This window comes from Ascidiella aspersa, chromosome 4 (assembly GCF_963924565.1).
Source record: "Ascidiella aspersa chromosome 4, kaAscAspe10.2, whole genome shotgun sequence".
Lineage (NCBI taxonomy): Eukaryota > Metazoa > Chordata > Ascidiacea > Phlebobranchia > Ascidiidae > Ascidiella > Ascidiella aspersa.
Window position 1 is genome coordinate 27494947 of NC_139450.1, and position 11179 is coordinate 27506125.

Genomic DNA, 11179 nt, shown 5'->3' on the forward strand with positions numbered 1-11179 from the left:
TTTTATCGTGCAGTAATTTTACCGGTAAATGGATCATTTAGCAAAGTTGAAATGAAGATTTCAGATCTGTACCGATGCCACAAAGGCTTTAAATAACATAAGACAACAGTACATAGTACCGTGTATACTTTATAGAACGCCGGCCGACATTATAAGTCAGGGGTGTCCAACTCAAACATGCCGACGTGCTAATTTTTATCTTATAACTTCTTTTCCGTGCCACAGTTTAGCAACTAGTTTTTTTTCTAATATTAAAAGCGCTTTTATACACAAAATAAAAACAGTATAGTGTTATAATATCAGAAGTAATTGTTTGTTGTCGTAATTGCTTGGGTTGTTTTGCATTGTGAATAAACAATGACAATTGGCAGTATAACGAATTTAGCTTTTTTGACAATTGGCTGTATTTTTTGGGGGTAGTAGATAGCATCTTTGTGTCAGCCCGGCTAATTTACATTTTAAATCTCAACCTGTATCCTCAAACCCGCGGGTGGTCGTCGTCTAAGCCCTGCATAAAATCTTGTACACTAAAGTATTAGAGGTCAACGAAAACGGAACGAATTGGGTTTATTATGTGCCGTCAGTTTAAACTGTGAACGTGCAAAGCCAGTATTGCCCATACATTAGTTTATAAATTTGATTAGTCTCACGAAAAGCGCTTTGCAATCGATTACATACAGACTTGAACAAATGCCACCCAAGCGAGTTGCCTGCATTCGCTGTGAAATTGTAGCATCCGCGCTACACCTTACCCTAAGCATTGCAAACAAGCTGGACCTTGTAACACTGTTCGTTGTGAAATGGTGCGTTCGAATCTTATTCCTGAAACTGTTATCTAGCGTCCTCCTTTTTGTCACGAAAAAGATGCAGCAGAAAAGGCTTAAATTGAAACTTAAAGCAATGATAATTTAGTAAATGTAGTTTGTTATTACGCCAAGGCGATTTATATTATTTATCATGTGTTACAAAGAAAAAAAGGATGAAAAGGCGAGAAAAAAAGAGTTTAAGATTTGACAACAAGTTAAGTGTTAATTCGAGGTCGTTTTATCCTGACTATGGTTGTTTGGATGTACAACCAAGGCTTTATTTGACTGTAATGTTGTAGCCCTTCGTCTTTTGGTCCGCAACATATGAAACTCGCCAAAATCATACCGCAAACCTCACAAGCCTCGCTTTGTTTCTGTCAAGTACCTTGCTCAACGATAATTAACTGCCAACCATGTCGACTTGCAAACTCAAGTTAAGTCCAAGACCAAGTCATCAGTTTTAGTTAAGTCGCACTTATAGCAAGTCAACTCAAATGCAAATCCTTTAAAACGTAAAAGTGTTGAACTCGTCCGATTATGAGCAATACAGCAACTAAAAATAACAAAAACGCAACGTTGAACAGGCATATTGTTTTATGTGCCAAGACAAACGACGCAGTTTTTTTAAAAAATCCTATTCCTTATGAAAACATTTTATTTAAACCAGGTCATTTGTTCAAAGCACTAAGGTAAAGTCAGGTAATTTGACCCACAGAAATATGTCAATACCAGTCGTTCGTTCAAAAGACTTAGATCAAGTAAAGCCATTTTTCAAAAAGCCTTCATCCAAGGCAAGTCGTTTGAAAACAGTCACTTAAGTGGATTGACTTAATTCATTACACATGCAATTTACACGCGTTTCGTAGCGGACAGGGTCGCGAATTAGTTTCGCGTTGCCGAGCCATCTGCCGAGTTGACCCGCCGTCGGACTTCGGCCCTTTCCAGTAGATTTCTCTCCGACAGATTTGATACGATTAATTATTCATTCCTGACAGTTTGATTATTCCGCGTCGACGGCGCGCCCCTTTATCGGGCAGATGCGTTAACGCGCGAGACGCATGCGTTAATTTTACCGGCGCACGCTCCCCTGGGTAATGGTGGGGGAGGGGGGTCGCGGAGACCGTTATTTATGCCCGAATTTTTTGGTGGACGACTGTCAGACGGATTGAATGTGATAAACGCGGTGTCTGTGCAAAGTGCAGTTTCGGTTTTAAGGAACTTGTTGTTAGCGATGGGCATCATACGAAACAATTTGTAATTTTGTCTGCCTTTGTCCCGTCTGTTATTATTTCTAAAAATTCGATAAAGTTCTGTACTTATGCAAGTTGAAGAGGTTTTCAGAAATAAATTGTTTAAAAAATGTTTTGTTAAATATGACTAAGCCTGTTAGGCAGGCGGTGTTCTATGACAATTTATTGGTTTTATTTTACTGTATCATGCTAGAAAAAGGCAAGATTTTATTCCCGGTGTACAGCGAAAATTGCATTTCCTGCATTGTTGATTTGCGTAGTTGATAACAAATCTGTCGGTATAAGAAACCAACGAAAGTCGGTATTTTACCAATACGCGAAATAGTTTGTCACGGTGATAAGAACAAAAATATCCATAGATTTAAAAAATGCCGTAACCGTTAACCCTTATAAACTTTTGCTATAGAACTAAAGCACCTAAAATGAAGCGGATTTCGCCAAAGGTGTCCAAATTTGTTAGCGGGCATGTTTTGTGAAATAATAAATCGAGCTTTATTCATAAAAAATTCGCAACTTCGTGTTCATTGCATTTGTTTGATCCTCGACCAAAGTCCTTTCTGTAAAAAAGCGGAACTGCTGATTGTTATTGTATAGCATCAATATACGCATTCCCGGCTGTAAACAGAATCCCACCTCGTTTGATTTCATCCAGCAATACAGCTCAGCACAATAACCGGGTCATCGGCGACCGACGACGGCGCCAAGGCAATTAGCCGAGAATCTGCTTTGACCGATGCGGCCAGAGATAAGTCGATCGAAAAGACTGACAAATCCGCTTTGGCTGTTGCCATTACGCACGCCAATACTGTTGTGTTGTTCCATCGCGCATTCTACGCAGAACGGGACCAGGGCAATTTGTGTTGTTTGACTGGCAGTTAGCAAACGACAAGGCGTTCTCGACCGCTGCAGGTGCCATTTACCTTCGGCGCAGGTGTGATACGAGCAACTTAACGAGGTGTTGTGGTCAGTATTTAAGGGGCTTAGCTTTCGTGCTCGTTTGCTTACAACGGTAAAGTGAAAGTTACCGGGTCGGTGTGTTTCAACGACAAAAAGTCAGTCGTAAAGCTGACAAATGTGACCGTTTACTTCAGTGGGCTTTCGGTTTAGTTTGCCCTCGCTGGTATTACTGCCCATATAGTATTTGTTTCACGTTTAGGCAGTTTAGTGGTTCATAGCCCGACTCGATTCGCTTTTACTTTAAAGAAAGTAGAAATAAAATGTGGAAATTTGCCAATTGGAGATATTTAAAATAAATTTGTGAATTACTGAGAAAAGAGAAAGCATTTAGCTTTATTAAGAAAGCAGTAACATGTAAGAACTACTGCTGTATTCCTTTCAATGTTAAAACCTATCAGTTTAAAGATTCGAAATTTAATAGTTCGCACAAATCGAAATCGGGTGCATAAGGCAAGCAAGCGCGCTATTTAAAGCTTGCAAATCGAGCGGAGATTCCCATTAGCTGCCGTGCTCATGCCGTTATCGCTTTAACACGGTGTCTAAACAAGCAGCAAGCCATAAGAGAAAACCCAGATAGAAACAGAGAGTTTACCAATCGGTTTGATGTCCTATAGCGCTGGGACAAGGCGACCGCGATTTAAAGGGTTACGAAGCGACCTACAAGTCATAACGGTCGACAGGGCGAGCAATGGTTTGACCCTGTTACGGTAAGCGGGCCAAATGCCGTGTTTGAATATCGGCCTTAAGTCGTGTCGGATTTATCTGACTCCCCGTAGCGATGTCGACTGCTGCGTGCCATGAATGGCTTATACTTCTTTGCCCTTGTGAATGTTTTGTTGGCGCGTTAAAGTCCCTTTGCTTGCCTGCCCATCGGCAACTCGCCGCACTGTGTTTGTTTATTTTTGCCACGTTGAACAACATTTCAAAGCGGTTTGGTGCGTTGAGTGCATGCTGCACATTGCTGCAGTTTTTAATTGACGGTTGAAAGTTGCCCATTTTGTACATTTCGTTCTAGGTTAATTCGTGCGACAGCTCAAATATCGTATATTCTTATTGTCTTTATTTAGGTCGCTGAGTGAGCAAAATTTGGTCGCTAATCTTTTCGTACTAAGTTTGGCGACTGTAGGGTAGTTAGGTAAGTTAGGTTGGTTTTAAAACTGCTTTTTACGGTCAAGATTCTGCATTTTAGGCCAGGAATTAGAGAAAATTATTTGTTATGGACGGCGTGTGCGTCTTGGTTTTTAGTCTAGTGACTGCCTGGCAAACTTTTCACGTCGTAAGTTGACAAAAAGGCTCTAATCCCATAATCCTGACACGATCATTGGCCATATTGTCATCTTGACAAGGCAGAGTTGTTTTTCGCGATCAAAACGGCGAACTTAGTTACAAGGCAACCTTAAGTTTATATGTTTTCGAGCAGGAAAAGTTCAAGTTCAAAACCCTGCACAATGCACCGACGTGACTGTGCATCAAAATAGGGAGTGGCAGGGGTGTTTTGTTTAAGTTGGCGCGCTTCAGAATCCCCAGAGCTATTGATCCGCGGCGAAGCGCAGCGCAGACAAAACACGCAAAGTTTCAACACTTGTTTATTGGCCTACAAATTTTTCCGTGAATAGAAAAGGGGCTCAGTAGAGAGTTTATGTCTACGGGTTTGACTTGGCATGCGACGGACCAGCGTTTGTTTTGAGTATCTTGTGTCCACAGGCCGACTGCGTTGTAACTCAATCTGGCGAAGTGCAGAGAAAACAGCAAGAACAATGCCGCGTCACGGGAGAGGTGAAATAGTCGCAAGTGAGATATTCCCGCACCGGGAGAAATGAACCGGACTGTGGATTATACACACGCTGGGTGTTTATTGTTGTCTATACAGCCCTTCAGAAGTCGTACTGCCCTACGACAAAGGTACACTCTATGTTAGTAGTACACCTGATGCTTTCGGAAAGGCTGTTGACGTAAATAGTCGACCTAACTGAGAAGAAATAGTTCCAGCTCCTTCGATAAGGCAAAACTAGCCTGCGGTGAGATTCGAACTCACGACCTACTGGTCTATAGTTTGACAAGTTAATATTTTGGAGCTATTTGCACGGAAATATGTTACACGTTGTCTGATTTATGTAAGCCTCGTTTAAGACACCCAGTGTGTAATGTCGGTCAGTACGAATTCAGAATGTCCAGATCAAACGTATATATTTATCTGCGGAGCGAAAAGTTTTCAGATATGAATTCATACGGTGATGCGGGGTGGATCAGCGTTCTGCTCCTTATGCTTGTTTGTTTTTAGGGATTTGCCTGTAAGGTTGGGTTCTCAAACATGAATTAGGAAGGTTCCTTGGTTTGTAACCCAAGTAACCGAAGGCAAGTGAATCAGCTGTGGTGCTGGGTTGTGATTCACTTGACTTCCCCTTATCTTTGTCGATTCAGGGAATAATTTCTTACAAGTTCATGTTTGATAGAAGATGAGAAGTGAAAAACGCAATGCCGACAGTCCGAGAGGTTTAAGCCGGGTAACCCATAGTAAAAATCAAAATAAATTGTACTTCTTTACTTTTTTTAAAACTAGTGCATTTTGAGTTTGTTCTTGACAACAAAATAAAGAGTTTCGAAAATAAATGTAAAGAGTGTCACGAAATTGCTTACATAGAATATGAGCAGCTGATTTTTGCATTAAACCAGGAGGAATGAAAACTAAGGTGACACTCAACATTATAAATGTTCATGATGAGCCTGTTGATTTGAAGTTTTATTTACGCTGAAGTGTATGGACCAGATTAGGAGAGATACAAATAAAAAATACATTTGAGGGCGCCATAATGTCATTGACTGTCGTAAAAAAGTAACAAAGATAAAGTCTCTTTAAATAGGGCAAGATGGCAATCCACTTTTAAATGACTGTAATGTGCCTGAATTACAGCTTTCTTTTGGTTTAAATAGTTTTACTTTTAAGTGTATTGTCCGGCTAAGTGGTCATAAAATTGACATTTCATGGCCCATAAAATCATCGACTATCAAGAAAACTAAAGCTAAGGTCTTTAATGAAGCAGGACGAGTTTTTATTAAACAGGGTTACAATCCACTTGACTGTCGTGGGCCGTCGACCTGTCGTTTATTGTGAGCCAAAGCACATTTGCGGCGATCACCTCCCCCCCACAAGCCTCGTTTTCGTATCCAATCACCTTCGCCCCGTTTCGTCTGCTCACTTGTAGGCAGTCTGGCGAGCGAAAAAGCGAAGGAGCCTAGCAAATTACATGATCACCCGATCGAAACCCGATATTCATGTCAAGTGCCGAGCCTTGACGTCCCATTCGACTATCCCGTTTACGGCTCTCGTAATTATAAAGCGCCCCTCTCTCGCCTTGGAGGTATTAAACACAGCCCACTCTGATCTTTGGCGGAAACTCGTTAGCCTTAACTACAGAGTCAGCGGGTGAAAATAATCGGATCGGCCGTGATTCGGTTGTGGGTTATTTTCTAACGCGAAAAGTTACTTGTGATTGAGTCAGAGTTGCTGCAGGATTTTCGGTTTCACAAAAACGCCGTATTTAAAACCAGGCGTTATAATACTTTATACTTTAAATTTGCTGAGTAAAAATACTTGAATATTAAACTTGCTGAGTAAATTACTAAAATGGTATTTTTACTGTTTATTTTAGTATCTATGTCAGTTCCAACAAAATGTCAATTGTTTATAGAGCCGAATGAAACCACCAGGGTTACAAACATCTAAAGCAAGTTTATTAAAAAGAAAAGATTACAGAATAATACAGTTACGCTAAAAATGGCATTACTACTACAGGAATATTACATGAAAGTCTGAATAAGTTTGCTGAATAACTGCGTAAAAGCGTGTTTGGTTGCTGGTTGTTTGCTGTTCATTACGATGAGTTGAACCAGTTTGAGGTTATCGCTTTGTTGCATTGTGTTTACAATACCCACACATGTTCATTGTGCGAAGTACGTGTGCGACTGTACGTGCTCGACTCTAAAATATTGACTCTTGTCGTCATTTCAATGGTGAAAGCACTCTAAGCACTCGTTGAGCGAATCCCTTTTAATGCGTCTTGTCTCGCACAATCTAAGGGCGACGTATCTAATGATATACTCAAGTATTCAATAATTTCTAGGGCTACAAACCCAGTTGTTATTCTTGTATAGTAACACACCGATTGTTTCGTTATTTTTTGCCTTACGTGGCAGCGTGCATTAAGCACTATATATTTTTGGAGTCGACGTATGCCAACTATCATTCCGCGTTTGTGTTGCATCTAAAGGTATATTTTTTTTCTGTTGGCGTTTTTATGGTACGCCTTTCTGTACTTTTCAGTCTGGTGACCCTTTTCGATTTTCTAAAACTTTTTGCTATCCGTAATGAAACATAAGATATGCATTCTAGTGTACTTTGGCACGCTTCGTTGAGGTATAATGTGCAGCTGGAAGGGATTGTGCTTTACATTAGTTTTGACACCTCTATATACACAGATATTAAACTTTGTGTAAATGATCTAGTCAAGACGCCAAAGTTTGGGAGTCTCTGGTGAAGCGTGTGTTTGCTTCGAGTATAGGGTCCGTGTCAGTTTGTATTATACATTGAGTGTATCTTTGTCAATTTATCTAGCAATGCTCTTAGCTAACTATATCTTGTCGAGCTTTAACACTTAGTTGTTTTTCGATATTGTCAACCCGGGAGGCGTTTTTTCAGCGCCAAGGCAACTATACAATACCCTGCTTTAACCATTGCGCGTAACCTCGCCGGCTTATCAGCTACTAACCTCGCAAGCGATTGGAACCTGTCACCGCAAGTTCAAATATCGCGTTCGCCCCGTTCGGCGATTGGGTGCGAAAAATTCAAACCGAACGCGACCCAACTTCGCTCCAATGGCGCGCTGGCAACCTGAAGGAGAGTGCTTTGTTGGGCCTTGTGACCCGCCTTTATGAACTTACAAGGGCACTCGGCGTGAGTTTCGTGTATTTGTCAGCTTGCGTTAATGATTGCCACTCAGCTGGGAGTTTTTCGACAGAAAGGCGCGGATTAGGTTTCAACTCGATACAGCAACTATATAGCCCGAGTACGAAGCTTGAAAATTTACGTTCAACAGAAAAATTTACGCCTTTACAATTGGCAAATTGGTGTAAAGGATTTATCAGGCTTATTTTTGGTTAATTAAAATGCTAAACATGTATACTCGATAAACTACATGTGCTGCTAAATTTGGTGTTATCTTTACGTTTATGGGTGTGTCGGGGTTTACCTGTGCCAAAATTGTAATCCTATAATATAAGCTATCTTCGCAACAGCTATAGAGTCGGATACATTGACTAGCTATAGGCTAGGCAAGATATCAATCAATAACAATCTCTCTTCTGGTGTAAACGAAGTTCTAAGCCGACCTTTCGGCAGCAGATGCCAGCTGACCTCATCAGGGTAAACTAATTAAAACGAGAAATCTTTGTACAGTAGGAGAAATTGAAAAGGAAAAATATCTTTCGGTTAGCGATAAAGCTAGACATCGCTTTGGATACTGTTACAGTTTCATGTCGAACAACTTAAAAGCAATCGCATAGAACAAGTTTGCATTGGGCGAGAAGCTAAAGATACACGATCTGAAGTGGATGACGTCATTGTCTTTCACTGCGACGTTAATTATAGTGGGCCTTCGCTTCGTATGCACAAGTAGCAAAGCAACCTACATTGATTACATCAATAGTGGTTGACATTATGCGCTGGCCGAAAAGTACCCGAATGCATCGATTGTTTGTTTGAAGGATTGCGTGCAGATAGGCCTATGCTGTTAAAACTGAAATCATTTATCCTGCTACAGTAAATACGTTTCACATAAATAACTCAGTGTAGTAGAGAAAACCTGTGTTCCCTCTAACATATTTTCTTACTGCGAAAAAGTTTGTTTCAGTGAGCAAGGGTTATTTTTGCTGAGTTTAGCTAAGCCCTGAAATAATTTTAATTTTTTCAAGTATTAGAACTGGTATACAGTTTGAACAAAATACGAAAGTACACGTTTGAATCACATAACTTATCTGTATTTCTATGATTTTAGATGTTTACATACTTTTCCCAGGTTTTTTGTTGAATTTTGAGAGATTCTGCAAGTGCGCGTAACGAAATCTACTGCGCAAATGATTTGGTGTACACCGGACGAAACCCTATTACGGATCTTGTGTACAGAAAAAGGAAGTTTGACAGGATGTTGTTCGGGGAGAAATGACGCAGTCTAAAACAGCAAGCTCAGCGAAGAGGCTTTTTACCAGTAGTTTTACTTAACAGCAAGCACAACATTAATGTCAGCACTTCAGTCGGTACGGTCGTTCTGCTCTTGGCTTGCTTGGTTTATGGCCTGCGCTGCTGCAATTACATTGCTCGGTGTCGTAAATCGGGTGTCACTGCCTGACGACCTGTCTTTGTAGGGCCACTTACGGACAGCTTTTACATTATACATGCTGCAATTTAGGCCAGTTGGCCATCCCGATTAATATGTGCTTTAAATGTTGCATGAATTCGGAAAACGAGTTTACCTCCTATTGGAGTGTATTTTAGGTTTAGTTGAATACAGCATTTTCGTTCTTTTGTAAGACGTAGTTTAGCTTGTATTCCGGGTGAATGTATGGCAACAAACTTTATAAACATAAACACCAACTCAAAAGCGTATTAAGCAGTGTGCTTAGTCTAATTACTGTCATGTGCGTCATTTTGTATGCTTTGCCCCCATTCTTTTCAAATCGGGCCGGTCGGATAATTTAGCTTTTCCTGTTGATAAGAGGATCGCGATCTAATGAATTACACGTTCCGAATGCGTTTATCCAGGCGACGCGCGCAATTAGCCCATTACCAAAGATTGCCTTTCGCCCGTTACGGTCGCCAGTTCATCTGCTGCTGAAGTGTACTGCGCTTTTGCCTTCAAGGACTTGACTTTGCAGTTTTGTTTGTGCTTGGTCAATGTTTGACCTCGCTGTGTTTTGTTGATTAACACGTGCCCTTCGAATAGTTCTGAAAGTTTAGCGCGTAGGAACAGCAGTTCTTAAGTTAAGCGTTATTGCATTGGACAGCACTTCTCCGAAAGAAAAGATTAAAACAGTGCAGTATTCTAAGCTGCAAATTAGCTGAGCGAATTGTCAGGTCTTTGCTGTTATTCTCGGCACTTCTGCTGTTGTAATTACGGCGCCGAGCAGAAATAAAGGGCGGCCTAGCGAGCGTCGGTGCATCGCGTGTAATTAAAAAGCGCCCGGTACAGTGGAAGCCTTTTCTGAAGGCCGAGACGCCGGCTAAGTGCACTTCCCTTCGATCCACGTCAGACAACAGAAACCCGAGCCCGTTTTCGATTGGGCCAGCGCCTTCACCGGACGACAAATAACCAGAGATCTGTAAAACTGCGTCTGGCGAAGTGGCCCGGGCCTCGATACATCTTCAAAGATATCAAAATAAACACGCCGAGGCGTCGCAAGCCTGGCGTCCGCGATTGTTTCCCTGTTAAAGCTAAAACCTGGAGCAACAATGCCGATTGGAATTCCGCCTTTTACTTGCGCACAATAGATAGCGTTCTTCCTCTGCGTTTGGTTACCATTTCACTGCTAGCAACTTTTAATATGGTTGCTCAGTACGCCCAGTAGTTCAACCCGTTCACTGCGCTTTTAAATAACAAAAGGCCAGTCAGCAATGTCCAGTGCCCACCCATTGAGACCGGTATTTTAGGGTTTGACAAACGGATTTGTATTCAACTGCGTGTTATGGCTTAGATATAAACGCAGAGCTGTGGTATGCAGGGATATTTGCTCTTTTGCGCTATTTGTTTTTCTCCGAATATATGTGCATCTCTCCCTCGTTCCGTACGTTGCTCAACAATCAATACGTCCGCCTGTTTTCTTGCACTAGAAATAAAAGAGAAACCTCTGAGTTGTTGATTAACTGCGTGACAGTAACTCGGCAGTCAGTTGTGCTTGGTCGGCAAACTTACCTTTGGCTGTTGTTTTGCTTTCTACTTTTGTGTTCCGCTTGTTTTTGTGCAATTTCACGTAAACAGAGTGTTTATTATTTGCTACTCTTGCCAAGTGTTAGAATGTACGGTACAAGCGATGCTTATAGCCTAAGCTTAATTCAAATTTGTTCCTCTGTAGTGTTTTTTTGTCAATATTGTATTAGTTTAACTTTGAAACTGCTGA